Source organism: Bactrocera oleae, chromosome 2 (genome assembly GCF_042242935.1).
Source record: "Bactrocera oleae isolate idBacOlea1 chromosome 2, idBacOlea1, whole genome shotgun sequence".
NCBI lineage: Eukaryota > Metazoa > Arthropoda > Insecta > Diptera > Tephritidae > Bactrocera > Bactrocera oleae.
In genome coordinates, this window is record NC_091536.1 from 26,346,492 (window position 1) to 26,361,519 (window position 15,028).

Genomic DNA, 15,028 nt, shown 5'->3' on the forward strand with positions numbered 1-15,028 from the left:
TGATTGATGATGCAAATGGAAGCCCTGAGTGTCCTCTAAACGATGCAATTTGTTTGACCCACCTAGCTTATATACTCCGGCCGCTAGAGGTCGCAGAAGGGTGGAAAAACACCTGTGTGCAGGGCAAAATGACCCATGGTGTATTCTATAGGATTTCCACGCTCCTGGTGGTGGTAGGCGGGTGGTTGATGGTAATAATGGAAGCCCCGAGTGTCCTCTAGGTGATCCACTTGGTTTCATCCCCCCCGCTCATATACCCCCTTAACAGGAAACACAAAAAAGGTAAAAAGTAGAAATTTTGAAATTTTCACTTTTTTGTTGATTGCCACTCACCTGTTCAACCTATATCTGAGATTGATGTCTCTAATTAACGTGCACCTGTGCGGCTACATGAATCAAGTAGCTGGCGCCATCTTAGATCACCCTGTTTAGGTGCTAATGGCCGCAAAAGGGTGACACGATAAATTCAAAAGTGTTTTTTGGTCAATTGCCACGCCCCCATTGGTGCTAGGCGGGTGATTGATGATGCAAATGGAAGCCCTGAGTGTCCTCTAAACGATGCAATTTGTTTGACAGGGCAATATGACCCATGGTGCATTCTATAGGATTTCCACGCTCCTGGTGGTGGTAGGCGGGTGGTTGATGGTAATAATGGAAGCCCCGAGTGTCCTCTAGGTGATCCACTTGGTTTCATCCCCCCCGCTCATATACCCCCTTAACAGGAAACACAAAAAAGGTAAAAAGTAGAAATTTTGAAATTTTCACGTTTTTGTTGATTGCCACTCACCTGTTCAACCTATATCTGAGATTGATGTCTCTAATTAACGTGCACCCCCATTGGTGCTAGGCGGGTGATTGATGATGCAAATGGAAGCCCTGAGTGTCCTCTAAACGATGCAATTTGTTTGACCCACCTAGCTTATATACTCCGGCCACTAGAGGTCGCAGAAGGGTGGAAAAACACCTGTGTGCAGGGCAAAATGACCCATGGTGCATTCTATAGGATTTCCACGCTCCTGGTGGTGGTAGGCGGGTGGTTGGTGGTGATAATGGAAGCCCCGAGTGTCCTCTAGGTGATCCACTTGGTTTCATCCCCCCCGCTCATATACCCCCTTAACAGGAAACACAAAAAAGGTAAAAAGTAGAAATTTTGAAATTTTCACTTTTTTGTTGATTGCCACTCACCTGTTCAACCTATATCTGAGATTGATGTCTCTAATTAACGTGCACCTGTGCGGCTACATGAATCAAATAGTTGGCGCCATCTTAGATCACCCTGTTTAGGTGCTAATGGCCGCAAAAGGGTGACACGTTAAATTCCAAAGTGTTTTTTGGTCAATTGCCACGCCCCCATTGGTGCTAGGCGGGTGATTGATGATGCAAATGGAAGCCCTGAGTGTCCTCTAAACGATGCAATTTGTTTGACAGGGCAATATGACCCATGGTGCATTCTATAGGATTTCCACGCTCCTGGTGGTGGTAGGCGGGTGGTTGATGGTGATAATGGAAGCCCCGAGTGTCCTCTAGGTGATCCACTTGGTTTCATCCCCCCCGCTCATATACCCCCTTAACAGGAAACACAAAAAAGGTAAAAAGTAGAAATTTTGAAATTTTCACTTTTTTGTTGATTGCCACTCACCTGTTCAACCTATATCTGAGATTGATGTCTCTAATTAACGTGCACCTGTGCGGCTACATGAATCAAATAGTTGGCGCCATCTTAGATCACCCTGTTTAGGTGCTAATGGCCGCAAAAGGGTGACACGTTAAATTCCAAAGTGTTTTTTGGTCAATTGCCACGCCCCCATTGGTGCTAGGCGGGTGATTGATGATGCAAATGGAAGCCCTGAGTGTCCTCTAAACGATGCAATTTGTTTAGGCGCTAATGGCCGCAAAAGGGTGACACTTTAAATTCCAATATGTTTTTTGGTCAATTGCCACGCCCCTATTGGTGGTAGGCGGGTGATTGATGATGCAAATGGAAGCCCTGAGTGTCCTCTAAACGATGCAATTTGTTTGACCCACCTAGCTTATATACTCCGGCCGCTAGAGGTCGCAGAAGGGTGGAAAAACACCTGTGTGCAGGGCAAAATGACCCATGGTGTATTCTATAGGATTTCCACGCTCCTGGTGGTGGTAGGCGGGTGGTTGATGGTAATAATGGAAGCCCCGAGTGTCCTCTAGGTGATCCACTTGGTTTCATCCCCCCCGCTCATATACCCCCTTAACAGGAAACACAAAAAAGGTAAAAAGTAGAAATTTTGAAATTTTCACTTTTTTGTTGATTGCCACTCACCTGTTCAACCTATATCTGAGATTGATGTCTCTAATTAACGTGCACCTGTGCGGCTACATGAATCAAGTAGCTGGCGCCATCTTAGATCACCCTGTTTAGGTGCTAATGGCCGCAAAAGGGTGACACGATAAATTCAAAAGTGTTTTTTGGTCAATTGCCACGCCCCCATTGGTGCTAGGCGGGTGATTGATGATGCAAATGGAAGCCCTGAGTGTCCTCTAAACGATGCAATTTGTTTGACAGGGCAATATGACCCATGGTGCATTCTATAGGATTTCCACGCTCCTGGTGGTGGTAGGCGGGTGGTTGATGGTAATAATGGAAGCCCCGAGTGTCCTCTAGGTGATCCACTTGGTTTCATCCCCCCCGCTCATATACCCCCTTAACAGGAAACACAAAAAAGGTAAAAAGTAGAAATTTTGAAATTTTCACGTTTTTGTTGATTGCCACTCACCTGTTCAACCTATATCTGAGATTGATGTCTCTAATTAACGTGCACCCCCATTGGTGCTAGGCGGGTGATTGATGATGCAAATGGAAGCCCTGAGTGTCCTCTAAACGATGCAATTTGTTTGACCCACCTAGCTTATATACTCCGGCCACTAGAGGTCGCAGAAGGGTGGAAAAACACCTGTGTGCAGGGCAAAATGACCCATGGTGCATTCTATAGGATTTCCACGCTCCTGGTGGTGGTAGGCGGGTGGTTGGTGGTGATAATGGAAGCCCCGAGTGTCCTCTAGGTGATCCACTTGGTTTCATCCCCCCCGCTCATATACCCCCTTAACAGGAAACACAAAAAAGGTAAAAAGTAGAAATTTTGAAATTTTCACTTTTTTGTTGATTGCCACTCACCTGTTCAACCTATATCTGAGATTGATGTCTCTAATTAACGTGCACCTGTGCGGCTACATGAATCAAATAGTTGGCGCCATCTTAGATCACCCTGTTTAGGTGCTAATGGCCGCAAAAGGGTGACACGTTAAATTCCAAAGTGTTTTTTGGTCAATTGCCACGCCCCCATTGGTGCTAGGCGGGTGATTGATGATGCAAATGGAAGCCCTGAGTGTCCTCTAAACGATGCAATTTGTTTGACAGGGCAATATGACCCATGGTGCATTCTATAGGATTTCCACGCTCCTGGTGGTGGTAGGCGGGTGGTTGATGGTGATAATGGAAGCCCCGAGTGTCCTCTAGGTGATCCACTTGGTTTCATCCCCCCCGCTCATATACCCCCTTAACAGGAAACACAAAAAAGGTAAAAAGTAGAAATTTTGAAATTTTCACTTTTTTGTTGATTGCCACTCACCTGTTCAACCTATATCTGAGATTGATGTCTCTAATTAACGTGCACCTGTGCGGCTACATGAATCAAATAGTTGGCGCCATCTTAGATCACCCTGTTTAGGTGCTAATGGCCGCAAAAGGGTGACACGTTAAATTCCAAAGTGTTTTTTGGTCAATTGCCACGCCCCCATTGGTGCTAGGCGGGTGATTGATGATGCAAATGGAAGCCCTGAGTGTCCTCTAAACGATGCAATTTGTTTGACAGGGCAATATGACCCATGGTGCATTCTATAGGATTTCCACGCTCCTGGTGGTGGTAGGCGGGTGGTTGATGGTGATAATGGAAGCCCCGAGTGTCCTCTAGGTGATCCACTTGGTTTCATCCCCCCCGCTCATATACCCCCTTAACAGGAAACACAAAAAAGGTAAAAAGTAGAAATTTTGAAATTTTCACTTTTTTGTTGATTGCCACTCACCTGTTCAACCTATATCTGAGATTGATGTCTCTAATTAACGTGCACCTGTGCGGCTACATGAATCAAATAGTTGGCGCCATCTTAGATCACCCTGTTTAGGTGCTAATGGCCGCAAAAGGGTGACACGTTAAATTCCAAAGTGTTTTTTGGTCAATTGCCACGCCCCCATTGGTGCTAGGCGGGTGATTGATGATGCAAATGGAAGCCCTGAGTGTCCTCTAAACGATGCAATTTGTTTGACAGGGCAAAATGACCCATGGTGCATTCTATAGGATTTCCACGCTCCTGGTGGTGGTAGGCGGGTGGTTGATGGTGATAATGGAAGCCCCGAGTGTCCTCTAGGTGATCCACTTGGTTTCATCCCCCCCGCTCATATACCCCCTTAACAGGAAACACAAAAAAGGTAAAAAGTAGAAATTTTGAAATTTTCACTTTTTTGTTGATTGCCACTCACCTGTTCAACCTATATCTGAGATTGATGTCTCTAATTAACGTGCACCTGTGCGGCTACATGAATCAAATAGTTGGCGCCATCTTAGATCACCCTGTTTAGATGCTAATGGCCGCAAAAGGGTGACACGTTAAATTCCAAAGTGTTTTTTGGTCAATTGCCACGCCCCCATTGGTGCTAGGCGGGTGATTGATGATGCAAATGGAAGCCCTGAGTGTCCTCTAAACGATGCAATTTGTTTGACCCACCTAGCTTATATACTCCGGCCGCTAGAGGTCGCAGAAGGGTGGAAGAACACCTGTGTGCAGGGCAAAATGACCCATCGTGCATTCTATAGGATTTCCACGCTCCTGGTGGTGGTAGGCGGGTGGTTGATGGTGATAATGGAAGCCCCGAGTGTCCTCTAGGTGATCCACTTGGTTTCATCCCCCCCGCTCATATACCCCCTTAACAGGAAACACAAAAAAGGTAAAAAGTAGAAATTTTGAAATTTTCACTTTTTTGTTGATTGCCACTCACCTGTTCAACCTATATCTAAGATTGATGTCTCTAATTAACGTGCACCTGTGCGGCTACATGAATCAAATAGTTGGCGCCATCTTAGATCACCCTGTTTAGGTGCTAATGGCCGCAAAAGGGTGACACGTTAAATTCCAAAGTGTTTTTTGGTCAATTGCCACGCCCCCATTGGTGCTAGGCGGGTGATTGATGATGCAAATGGAAGCCCTGAGTGTCCTCTAAACGATGCAATTTGTTTGACCCACCTAGCTTATATACTCCGGCCGCTAGAGGTCGCAGAAGGGTGGAAAAACACCTGTGTGCAGGGCAAAATGACCCATGGTGTATTCTATAGGATTTCCACGCTCCTGGTGGTGGTAGGCGGGTGGTTGATGCTGATAATGGAAGCCCCGAGTGTCCTCTAGGTGATCCACTTGGTTTCATCCACCCCGCTCATATACCCCCTTAACAGGAAACACAAAAAAGGTAAAAAGTAGAAATTTTGAAATTTTCACTTTTTTGTTGATTGCCACTCACCTGTTCAACCTATATCTGAGATTGATGTCTCTAATTAACGTGCACCTGTGCGGCTACCTGAATCAAACAGTTTGCGCCATCTTAGATCACTCTGTTTAGGCGCTAATGGCCGCAAAAGGGTGACACGTTAAATTGCAATATGTTTTTTGGTCAATTGCCACGCCCCTATTGGTGGTAGGCGGGTGATGATGCAAATGGAAGCCCCGAGTGTCCTCTAAACGATGCAATTTGTTTGACCCACCTAGCTTATATACTCCGGCCGCTAGAGGTCGCAGAAGGGTGGAAAAACACCTGTGTGCAGGGCAAAATGACCCCTGGTGCATTCTATAGGATTTCCACGCTCCTGGTGGTGGTAGGCGGGTGGTTGATGGTGATAATGGAAGCCCCGAGTGTCCTCTAGGTGATCCACTTGGTTTTATCCCCCCCGCTCATATACCCCCTTAACAGGAAACACAAAAAGGTAAAAAGTAGAAATTTTGAAATTTTCACTTTTTTGTTGATTGCCACTCACCTGTTCAACCTATATCTGAGATTGATGTCTCTAATTAACGTGCACCTGTGCGGCTACATGAATCAAATAGTTGGCGCCATCTTAGAGCACCCTGTTTAGGTGCTAATGGCCGCAAAAGGGTGACACGTTAAATTCCAAAGTGTTTTTTGGTCAATTGCCACGCCCCCATTGGAGCTAGGCGGGTGATTGATGATGCAAATGGAAGCCCTGAGTGTCCTCTAAACGATGCAATTTGCTTGACCCACCTAGCTTATATACTCCGGCCGCTAGAGGTCGCAGAAGGGTGGAAAAACACCTGTGTGCAGGGCAAAATGACCCATGGTGCATTCTATAGGATTTCCACGCTCCTGGTGGTGGTAGGCGGGTGGTTGATGGTGATAATGGAAGCCCCGAGTGTTCTCTAGGTGATCCACTTGGTTTCATCCCCCCCGCTCATATACCCCCTTAACAGGAAACACAAAAAAGTAAAAAGTAGAAATTTTGAAATTTTCACTTTTTTGTTGATTGCCACTCACCTGTTCAACCTATATCTGAGATTGATGTCTCTAATTAACGTGCACCTGTGCGGCTACCTGAATCAAACAGTTTGCGCCATCTTAGATCACTCTGTTTAGGCGCTAATGGCCGCAAAACGGTGACACGTTAAATTGCAATATGTTTTTTGGTCAATTGCCACGCCCCTATTGGTGGTAGGCGGGTGATGATGCAAATGGAAGCCCCGAGTGTCCTCTAAACGATGCAATTTTTTTGACCCACCTAGCTTATATACTCCGGCCGCTAGAGGTCGCAGAAGGGTGGAAAAACACCTGTGTGCAGGGCAAAATGACCCCTGGTGCATTCTATAGGATTTCCACGCTCCTGGTGGTGGTAGGCGGGTGGTTGATGGTGATAATGGAAGCCCCGAGTGTCCTCTAGGTGATCCACTTGGTTTTATCCCCCCCGCTCATATACCCCCTTAACAGGAAACACAAAAAAGGTAAAAAGTAGACATTTTGAAATTTTCACTTTTTTGTTGATTGCCACTCACCTGTTCAACCTATATCTGAGATTGATGTCTTTAATTAACGTGCACCTGTGCGGCTACATGAATCAAATAGTTGGCGCCATCTTAGATCACCCTGTTTAGGTGCTAATGGCCGCAAAAGGGTGACACGTTAAATTCCAAAGTGTTTTTTGGTCAATTTCCACGCCCCCATTGGTGCTAGGCGGGTGATTAATGATGCAAATGGAAGTCCTGAGTGTCCTCTAAACGATGCAATTTGTTTAGGCGCTAATGGCCGCAAAAGGGTGACACGTTAAATTCCAATATGTTTTTTGGTCAATTGCCACGCCCCTATTGGTGGTAGGCGGGTGATTGATGATGCAAATGGAAGCCCTGAGTGTCCTCTAAACGATGCAATTTGTTTGACCCACCTAGCTTATATACTCCGGCCGCTAGAGGTCGCAGAAGGGTGGAAAAACACCTGTGTGCAGGGCAAAATGACCCCTGGTGCATTCTATAGGATTTCCACGCTCCTGGTGGTGGTAGGCGGGTGGTTGATGGTGATAATGGAAGCCCCGAGTGTCCTCTAGGTGATCCACTTGGTTTTATCCCCCCCGCTCATATACCCCCTTAACAGGAAACACAAAAAAGGTAAAAAGTAGACATTTTGAAATTTTCACTTTTTTGTTGATTGCCACTCACCTGTTCAACCTATATCTGAGATTGATGTCTCTAATTAACGTGCACCTGTGCGGCTACGCAAAAGGGTGACACGTTAAATTCCAAAGTGTTTTTTGGTCAATTGCCACGCCCCCATTGGTGCTAGGCGGGTGATTGATGATGCAAATGGAAGCCCTGAGTGTCCTCTAAACGATGCAATTTTTTTGACCCACCTAGCTTATATACTCCGGCCGCTAGAGGTCGCAGAAGGGTGGAAAAACACCTGTGTGCAGGCAAAATGACCCATGGTGCATTCTATAGGATTTCCACGCTCCTGGTGGTGGTAGGCGGGTGGTTGATGGTGATAATGGAAGCCCCGAGTGTCCTCTAGGTGATCCACTTGGTTTCATCCCCCCCGCTCATATACCCCCCTTAACAGGAAACACAAAAAAGGTAAAAAGTAGAAATTTTGAAATTTTGTGGTTGATTGCCACTCACCTGTTCAACCTATATCTGAGATTGATGTCTCTAATTAACGTGCACCTGTGCGGCTACATGAATCAAATAGTTGGCGCCATCTTAGATCACCCTGTTTAGGTGCTAATGGCCGCAAAAGGGTGACACGTTAAATTCCAAAGTGTTTTTTGGTCAATTGCCACGCCCCCATTGGTGCTAGGCGGGTGATTGATGATGCAAATGGAAGCCCTGAGTGTCCTCTAAACGATGCAATTTGTTTAGGCGCTAATGGCCGCAAAAGGGTGACACGTTAAATTCCAATATGTTTTTTGGTCAATTGCCACGCCCCTATTGGTGGTAGGCGGGTGATTGATGATGCAAATGGAAGCCCTGAGTGTCCTCTAAACGATGCAATTTGTTTGACCCACCTAGCTTATATACTCCGGCCGCTAGAGGTCGCAGAAGGGTGGAAAAACACCTGTGTGCAGGGCAAAATGACCCCTGGTGCATTCTATAGGATTTCCACGCTCCTGGTGGTGGTAGGCGGGTGGTTGATGGTGATAATGGAAGCCCCGAGTGTCCTCTAGGTGATCCACTTGGTTTTATCCCCCCCGCTCATATACCCCCTTAACAGGAAACACAAAAAAGGTAAAAAGTAGACATTTTGAAATTTTCACTTTTTTGTTGATTGCCACTCACCTGTTCAACCTATATCTGAGATTGATGTCTCTAATTAACGTGCACCTGTGCGGCTACGCAAAAGGGTGACACGTTAAATTCCAAAGTGTTTTTTGGTCAATTGCCACGCCCCCATTGGTGCTAGGCGGGTGATTGATGATGCAAATGGAAGCCCTGAGTGTCCTCTAAACGATGCAATTTTTTTGACCCACCTAGCTTATATACTCCGGCCGCTAGAGGTCGCAGAAGGGTGGAAAAACACCTGTGTGCAGGCAAAATGACCCATGGTGCATTCTATAGGATTTCCACGCTCCTGGTGGTGGTAGGCGGGTGGTTGATGGTGATAATGGAAGCCCCGAGTGTCCTCTAGGTGATCCACTTGGTTTCATCCCCCCCGCTCATATACCCCCCTTAACAGGAAACACAAAAAAGGTAAAAAGTAGAAATTTTGAAATTTTGTGGTTGATTGCCACTCACCTGTTCAACCTATATCTGAGATTGATGTCTCTAATTAACGTGCACCTGTGCGGCTACATGAATCAAATAGTTGGCGCCATCTTAGATCACCCTGTTTAGGTGCTAATGGCCGCAAAAGGGTGACACGTTAAATTCCAAAGTGTTTTTTGGTCAATTGCCACGCCCCCATTGGTGCTAGGCGGGTGATTGATGATGCAAATGGAAGCCCTGAGTGTCCTCTAAACGATGCAATTTGTTTAGGCGCTAATGGCCGCAAAAGGGTGACACGTTAAATTCCAATATGTTTTTTGGTCAATTGCCACGCCCCTATTGGTGGTAGGCGGGTGATTGATGATGCAAATGGAAGCCCTGAGTGTCCTCTAAACGATGCAATTTGTTTGACCCACCTAGCTTATATACTCCGGCCGCTAGAGGTCGCAGAAGGGTGGAAAAACACCTGTGTGCAGGGCAAAATGACCCATGGTGCATTCTATAGGATTTCCACGCTCCTGGTGGTGGTAGGCGGGTGGTTGATGGTGATAATGGAAGCCCCGAGTGTCCTCTAGGTGATCCACTTGGTTTCATCCCCCCCGCTCATATACCCCCTTAACAGGAAACACAAAAAAGGTAAAAAGTAGAAATTTTGAAATTTTCACTTTTTTGTTGATTGCCACTCACCTGTTCAACCTATATCTGAGATTGATGTCTCTAATTAACGTGCACCTGTGCGGCTACATGAATCAAATAGTTGGCGCCATCTTAGATCACCCTGTTTAGGTGCTAATGGCCGCAAAAGGGTGACACGTTAAATTCCAAAGTGTTTTTTGGTCAATTGCCACGCCCCCATTGGTGCTAGGCGGGTGATTGATGATGCAAATGGAAGCCCTGAGTGTCCTCTAAACGATGCAATTTGTTTGACTCACCTAGCTTATATACTCCGGCCGCTAGAGGTCGCAGAAGGGTGGAAAAACACCTGTGTGCAGGGCAAAATGACCCATGGTGCATTCTATAGGATTTCCACGCTCCTGGTGGTGGCAGGCGGGTGGTTGATGGTGATAATGGAAGCCCCGAGTGTCCTCTAGGTGATCCACTTGGTTTCATCCCCCCCGCTCATATACCCCCTTAACAGGAAACACAAAAAAGGTAAAAAGTAGAAATTTTGAAATTTTCACTTTTTTGTTGATTGCCACTCACCTGTTCAACCTATATCTGAGATTGATGTCTCTAATTAACGTGCACCTGTGCGGCTACATGAATCAAATAGTTGGCGCTATCTTAGATCACCCTGTTTAGGTGCTAATGGCCGCAAAAGGGTGACACGTTAAATTCCAAAGTGTTTTTTGGTCAATTGCCACGCCCCCATTGGTGCTAGGCGGGTGATTGATGATGCAAATGGAAGTCCTGAGTGTCCTCTAAACGATGCAATTTGTTTAGGCGCTAATGGCCGCAAAAGGGTGACACGTTAAATTCCAATATGTTTTTTGGTCAATTGCCACGCCCCTATTGGTGGTAGGCGGGTGATTGATGATGCAAATGGAAGCCCTGAGTGTCCTCTAAACGATGCAATTTGTTTGACCCACCTAGCTTATATAATCCGGCCGCTAGAGGTCGCAGAAGGGTGGAAAAACACCTGTGTGCAGGGCAAAATGACCCATGGTGTATTCTATAGGATTTCCACGCTCCTGGTGGTGGTAGGCGGGTGGTTGATGGTGATAATGGCAGCCCCGAGTGTCCTCTAGGTGATCCACTTGGTTGCATTCACCCCGCTCATATACCCCCTTAACAGGAAACACAAAAAAGGTAAAAAGTAGAAATTTTGAAATTTTCACTTTTTTGTTGATTGCCACTCACCTGTTCAACCTATATCTGAGATTGATGTCTCTAATTAACGTGCACCTGTGCGGCTACCTGAATCAAACAGTTTGCGCCATCTTAGATCACTCTGTTTAGGCGCTAATGGCCGCAAAACGGTGACACGTTAAATTGCAATATGTTTTTTGGTCAATTGCCACGCCCCTATTGGTGGTAGGCGGGTGATGATGCAAATGGAAGCCCCGAGTGTCCTCTAAACGATGCAATTTTTTTGACCCACCTAGCTTATATACTCCGGCCGCTAGAGGTCGCAGAAGGGTGGAAAAACACCTGTGTGCAGGCAAAATGACCCATGGTGCATTCTATAGGATTTCCACGCTCCTGGTGGTGGTAGGCGGGTGGTTGATGGTGATAATGGAAGCCCCGAGTGTCCTCTAGGTGATCCACTTGGTTTTATCCCCCCCGCTCATATACCCCCTTAACAGGAAACACAAAAAAGGTAAAAAGTAGACATTTTGAAATTTTCACTTTTTTGTTGATTGCCACTCACCTGTTCAACCTATATCTGAGATTGATGTCTTTAATTAACGTGCATCTGTGCGGCTACATGAATCAAATAGTTGGCGCCATCTTAGATCACCCTGTTTAGGTGCTAATGGCCGCAAAAGGGTGACACGTTAAATTCCAAAGTGTTTTTTGGTCAATTGCCACGCCCCCATTGGTGCTAGGCGGGTGATTAATGATGCAAATGGAAGTCCTGGGTGTCCTCTAAACGATGCAATTTGTTTAGGCGCTAATGGCCGCAAAAGGGTGACACGTTAAATTCCAATATGTTTTTTGGTCAATTGCCACGCCCCTATTGGTGGTAGGCGGGTGATTGATGATGCAAATGGGGTGATCCACTTGGTTTTATCCCCCCCGCTCATATACCCCCTTAACAGGAAACACAAAAAAGGTAAAAAGTAGACATTTTGAAATTTTCACTTTTTTGTTGATTGCCACTCACCTGTTCAACCTATATCTGAGATTGATGTCTCTAATTAACGTGCACCTGTGCGGCTACGCAAAAGGGTGACACGTTAAATTCCAAAGTGTTTTTTGGTCAATTGCCACGCCCCCATTGGTGCTAGGCGGGTGATTGATGATGCAAATGGAAGCCCTGAGTGTCCTCTAAACGATGCAATTTTTTTGACCCACCTAGCTTATATACTCCGGCCGCTAGAGGTCGCAGAAGGGTGGAAAAACACCTGTGTGCAGGCAAAATGACCCATGGTGGATTCTATAGGATTTCCACGCTCTTGGTGGTGGTAGGCGGGTGGTTGATGGTGATAATGGAAGCCCCGAGTGTCCTCTAGGTGATCCACTTGGTTTCATCCCCCCCGCTCATATACCCCCCTTAACAGGAAACACAAAAAAGGTAAAAAGTAGAAATTTTGAAATTTTGTGGTTGATTGCCACTCACCTGTTCAACCTATATCTGAGATTGATGTCTCTAATTAACGTGCACCTGTGCGGCTACATGAATCAAATAGTTGGCGCCATCTTAGATCACCCTGTTTAGGTGCTAATGGCCGCAAAAGGGTGACACGTTAAATTCCAAAGTGTTTTTTGGTCAATTGCCACGCCCCCATTGGTGCTAGGCGGGTGATTGATGATGCAAATGGAAGCCCTGAGTGTCCTCTAAACGATGCAATTTGTTTAGGCGCTAATGGCCGCAAAAGGGTGACACGTTAAATTCCAATATGTTTTTTGGTCAATTGCCACGCCCCTATTGGTGGTAGGCGGGTGATTGATGATGCAAATGGAAGCCCTGAGTGTCCTCTAAACGATGCAATTTGTTTGACCCACCTAGCTTATATACTCCGGCCGCTAGAGGTCGCAGAAGGGTGGAAAAACACCTGTGTGCAGGGCAAAATGACCCCTGGTGCATTCTATAGGATTTCCACGCTCCTGGTGGTGGTAGGCGGGTGGTTGATGGTGATAATGGAAGCCCCGAGTGTCCTCTAGGTGATCCACTTGGTTTTATCCCCCCCGCTCATATACCCCCTTAACAGGAAACACAAAAAAGGTAAAAAGTAGACATTTTGAAATTTTCACTTTTTTGTTGATTGCCACTCACCTGTTCAACCTATATCTGAGATTGATGTCTCTAATTAACGTGCACCTGTGCGGCTACGCAAAAGGGTGACACGTTAAATTCCAAAGTGTTTTTTGGTCAATTGCCACGCCCCCATTGGTGCTAGGCGGGTGATTGATGATGCAAATGGAAGCCCTGAGTGTCCTCTAAACGATGCAATTTTTTTGACCCACCTAGCTTATATACTCCGGCCGCTAGAGGTCGCAGAAGGGTGGAAAAACACCTGTGTGCAGGCAAAATGACCCATGGTGCATTCTATAGGATTTCCACGCTCCTGGTGGTGGTAGGCGGGTGGTTGATGGTGATAATGGAAGCCCCGAGTGTCCTCTAGGTGATCCACTTGGTTTCATCCCCCCCGCTCATATACCCCCCTTAACAGGAAACACAAAAAAGGTAAAAAGTAGAAATTTTGAAATTTTGTGGTTGATTGCCACTCACCTGTTCAACCTATATCTGAGATTGATGTCTCTAATTAACGTGCACCTGTGCGGCTACATGAATCAAATAGTTGGCGCCATCTTAGATCACCCTGTTTAGGTGCTAATGGCCGCAAAAGGGTGACACGTTAAATTCCAAAGTGTTTTTTGGTCAATTGCCACGCCCCCATTGGTGCTAGGCGGGTGATTGATGATGCAAATGGAAGCCCTGAGTGTCCTCTAAACGATGCAATTTGTTTAGGCGCTAATGGCCGCAAAAGGGTGACACGTTAAATTCCAATATGTTTTTTGGTCAATTGCCACGCCCCTATTGGTGGTAGGCGGGTGATTGATGATGCAAATGGAAGCCCTGAGTGTCCTCTAAACGATGCAATTTGTTTGACCCACCTAGCTTATATACTCCGGCCGCTAGAGGTCGCAGAAGGGTGGAAAAACACCTGTGTGCAGGGCAAAATGACCCATGGTGCATTCTATAGGATTTCCACGCTCCTGGTGGTGGTAGGCGGGTGGTTGATGGTGATAATGGAAGCCCCGAGTGTCCTCTAGGTGATCCACTTGGTTTCATCCCCCCCGCTCATATACCCCCTTAACAGGAAACACAAAAAAGGTAAAAAGTAGAAATTTTGAAATTTTCACTTTTTTGTTGATTGCCACTCACCTGTTCAACCTATATCTGAGATTGATGTCTCTAATTAACGTGCACCTGTGCGGCTACATGAATCAAATAGTTGGCGCCATCTTAGATCACCCTGTTTAGGTGCTAATGGCCGCAAAAGGGTGACACGTTAAATTCCAAAGTGTTTTTTGGTCAATTGCCACGCCCCCATTGGTGCTAGGCGGGTGATTGATGATGCAAATGGAAGCCCTGAGTGTCCTCTAAACGATGCAATTTGTTTAGGCGCTAATGGCCGCAAAAGGGTGACACGTTAAATTCCAATATGTTTTTTGGTCAATTGCCACGCCCCTATTGGTGGTAGGCGGGTGATTGATGATGCAAATGGAAGCCCTGAGTGTCCTCTAAACGATGCAATTTGTTTGACCCACCTAGCTTATATACTCCGGCCGCTAGAGGTCGCAGAAGGGTGGAAAAACACCTGTGTGCAGGGCAAAATGACCCATGGTGCATTCTATAGGATTTCCACGCTCCTGGTGGTGGTAGGCGGGTGGTTGATGGTGATAATGGAAGCCCCGAGTGTCCTCTAGGTGATCCACTTGGTTTCATCTCCCCCGCTCATATACCCCCTTAACAGGAAACACAAAAAAGGTAAAAAGTAGAAATTTTGAAATTTTCACTTTTTTGTTGATTGCCACTCACCTGTTCAACCTATATCTGAGATTGATGTCTCTAATTAACGTG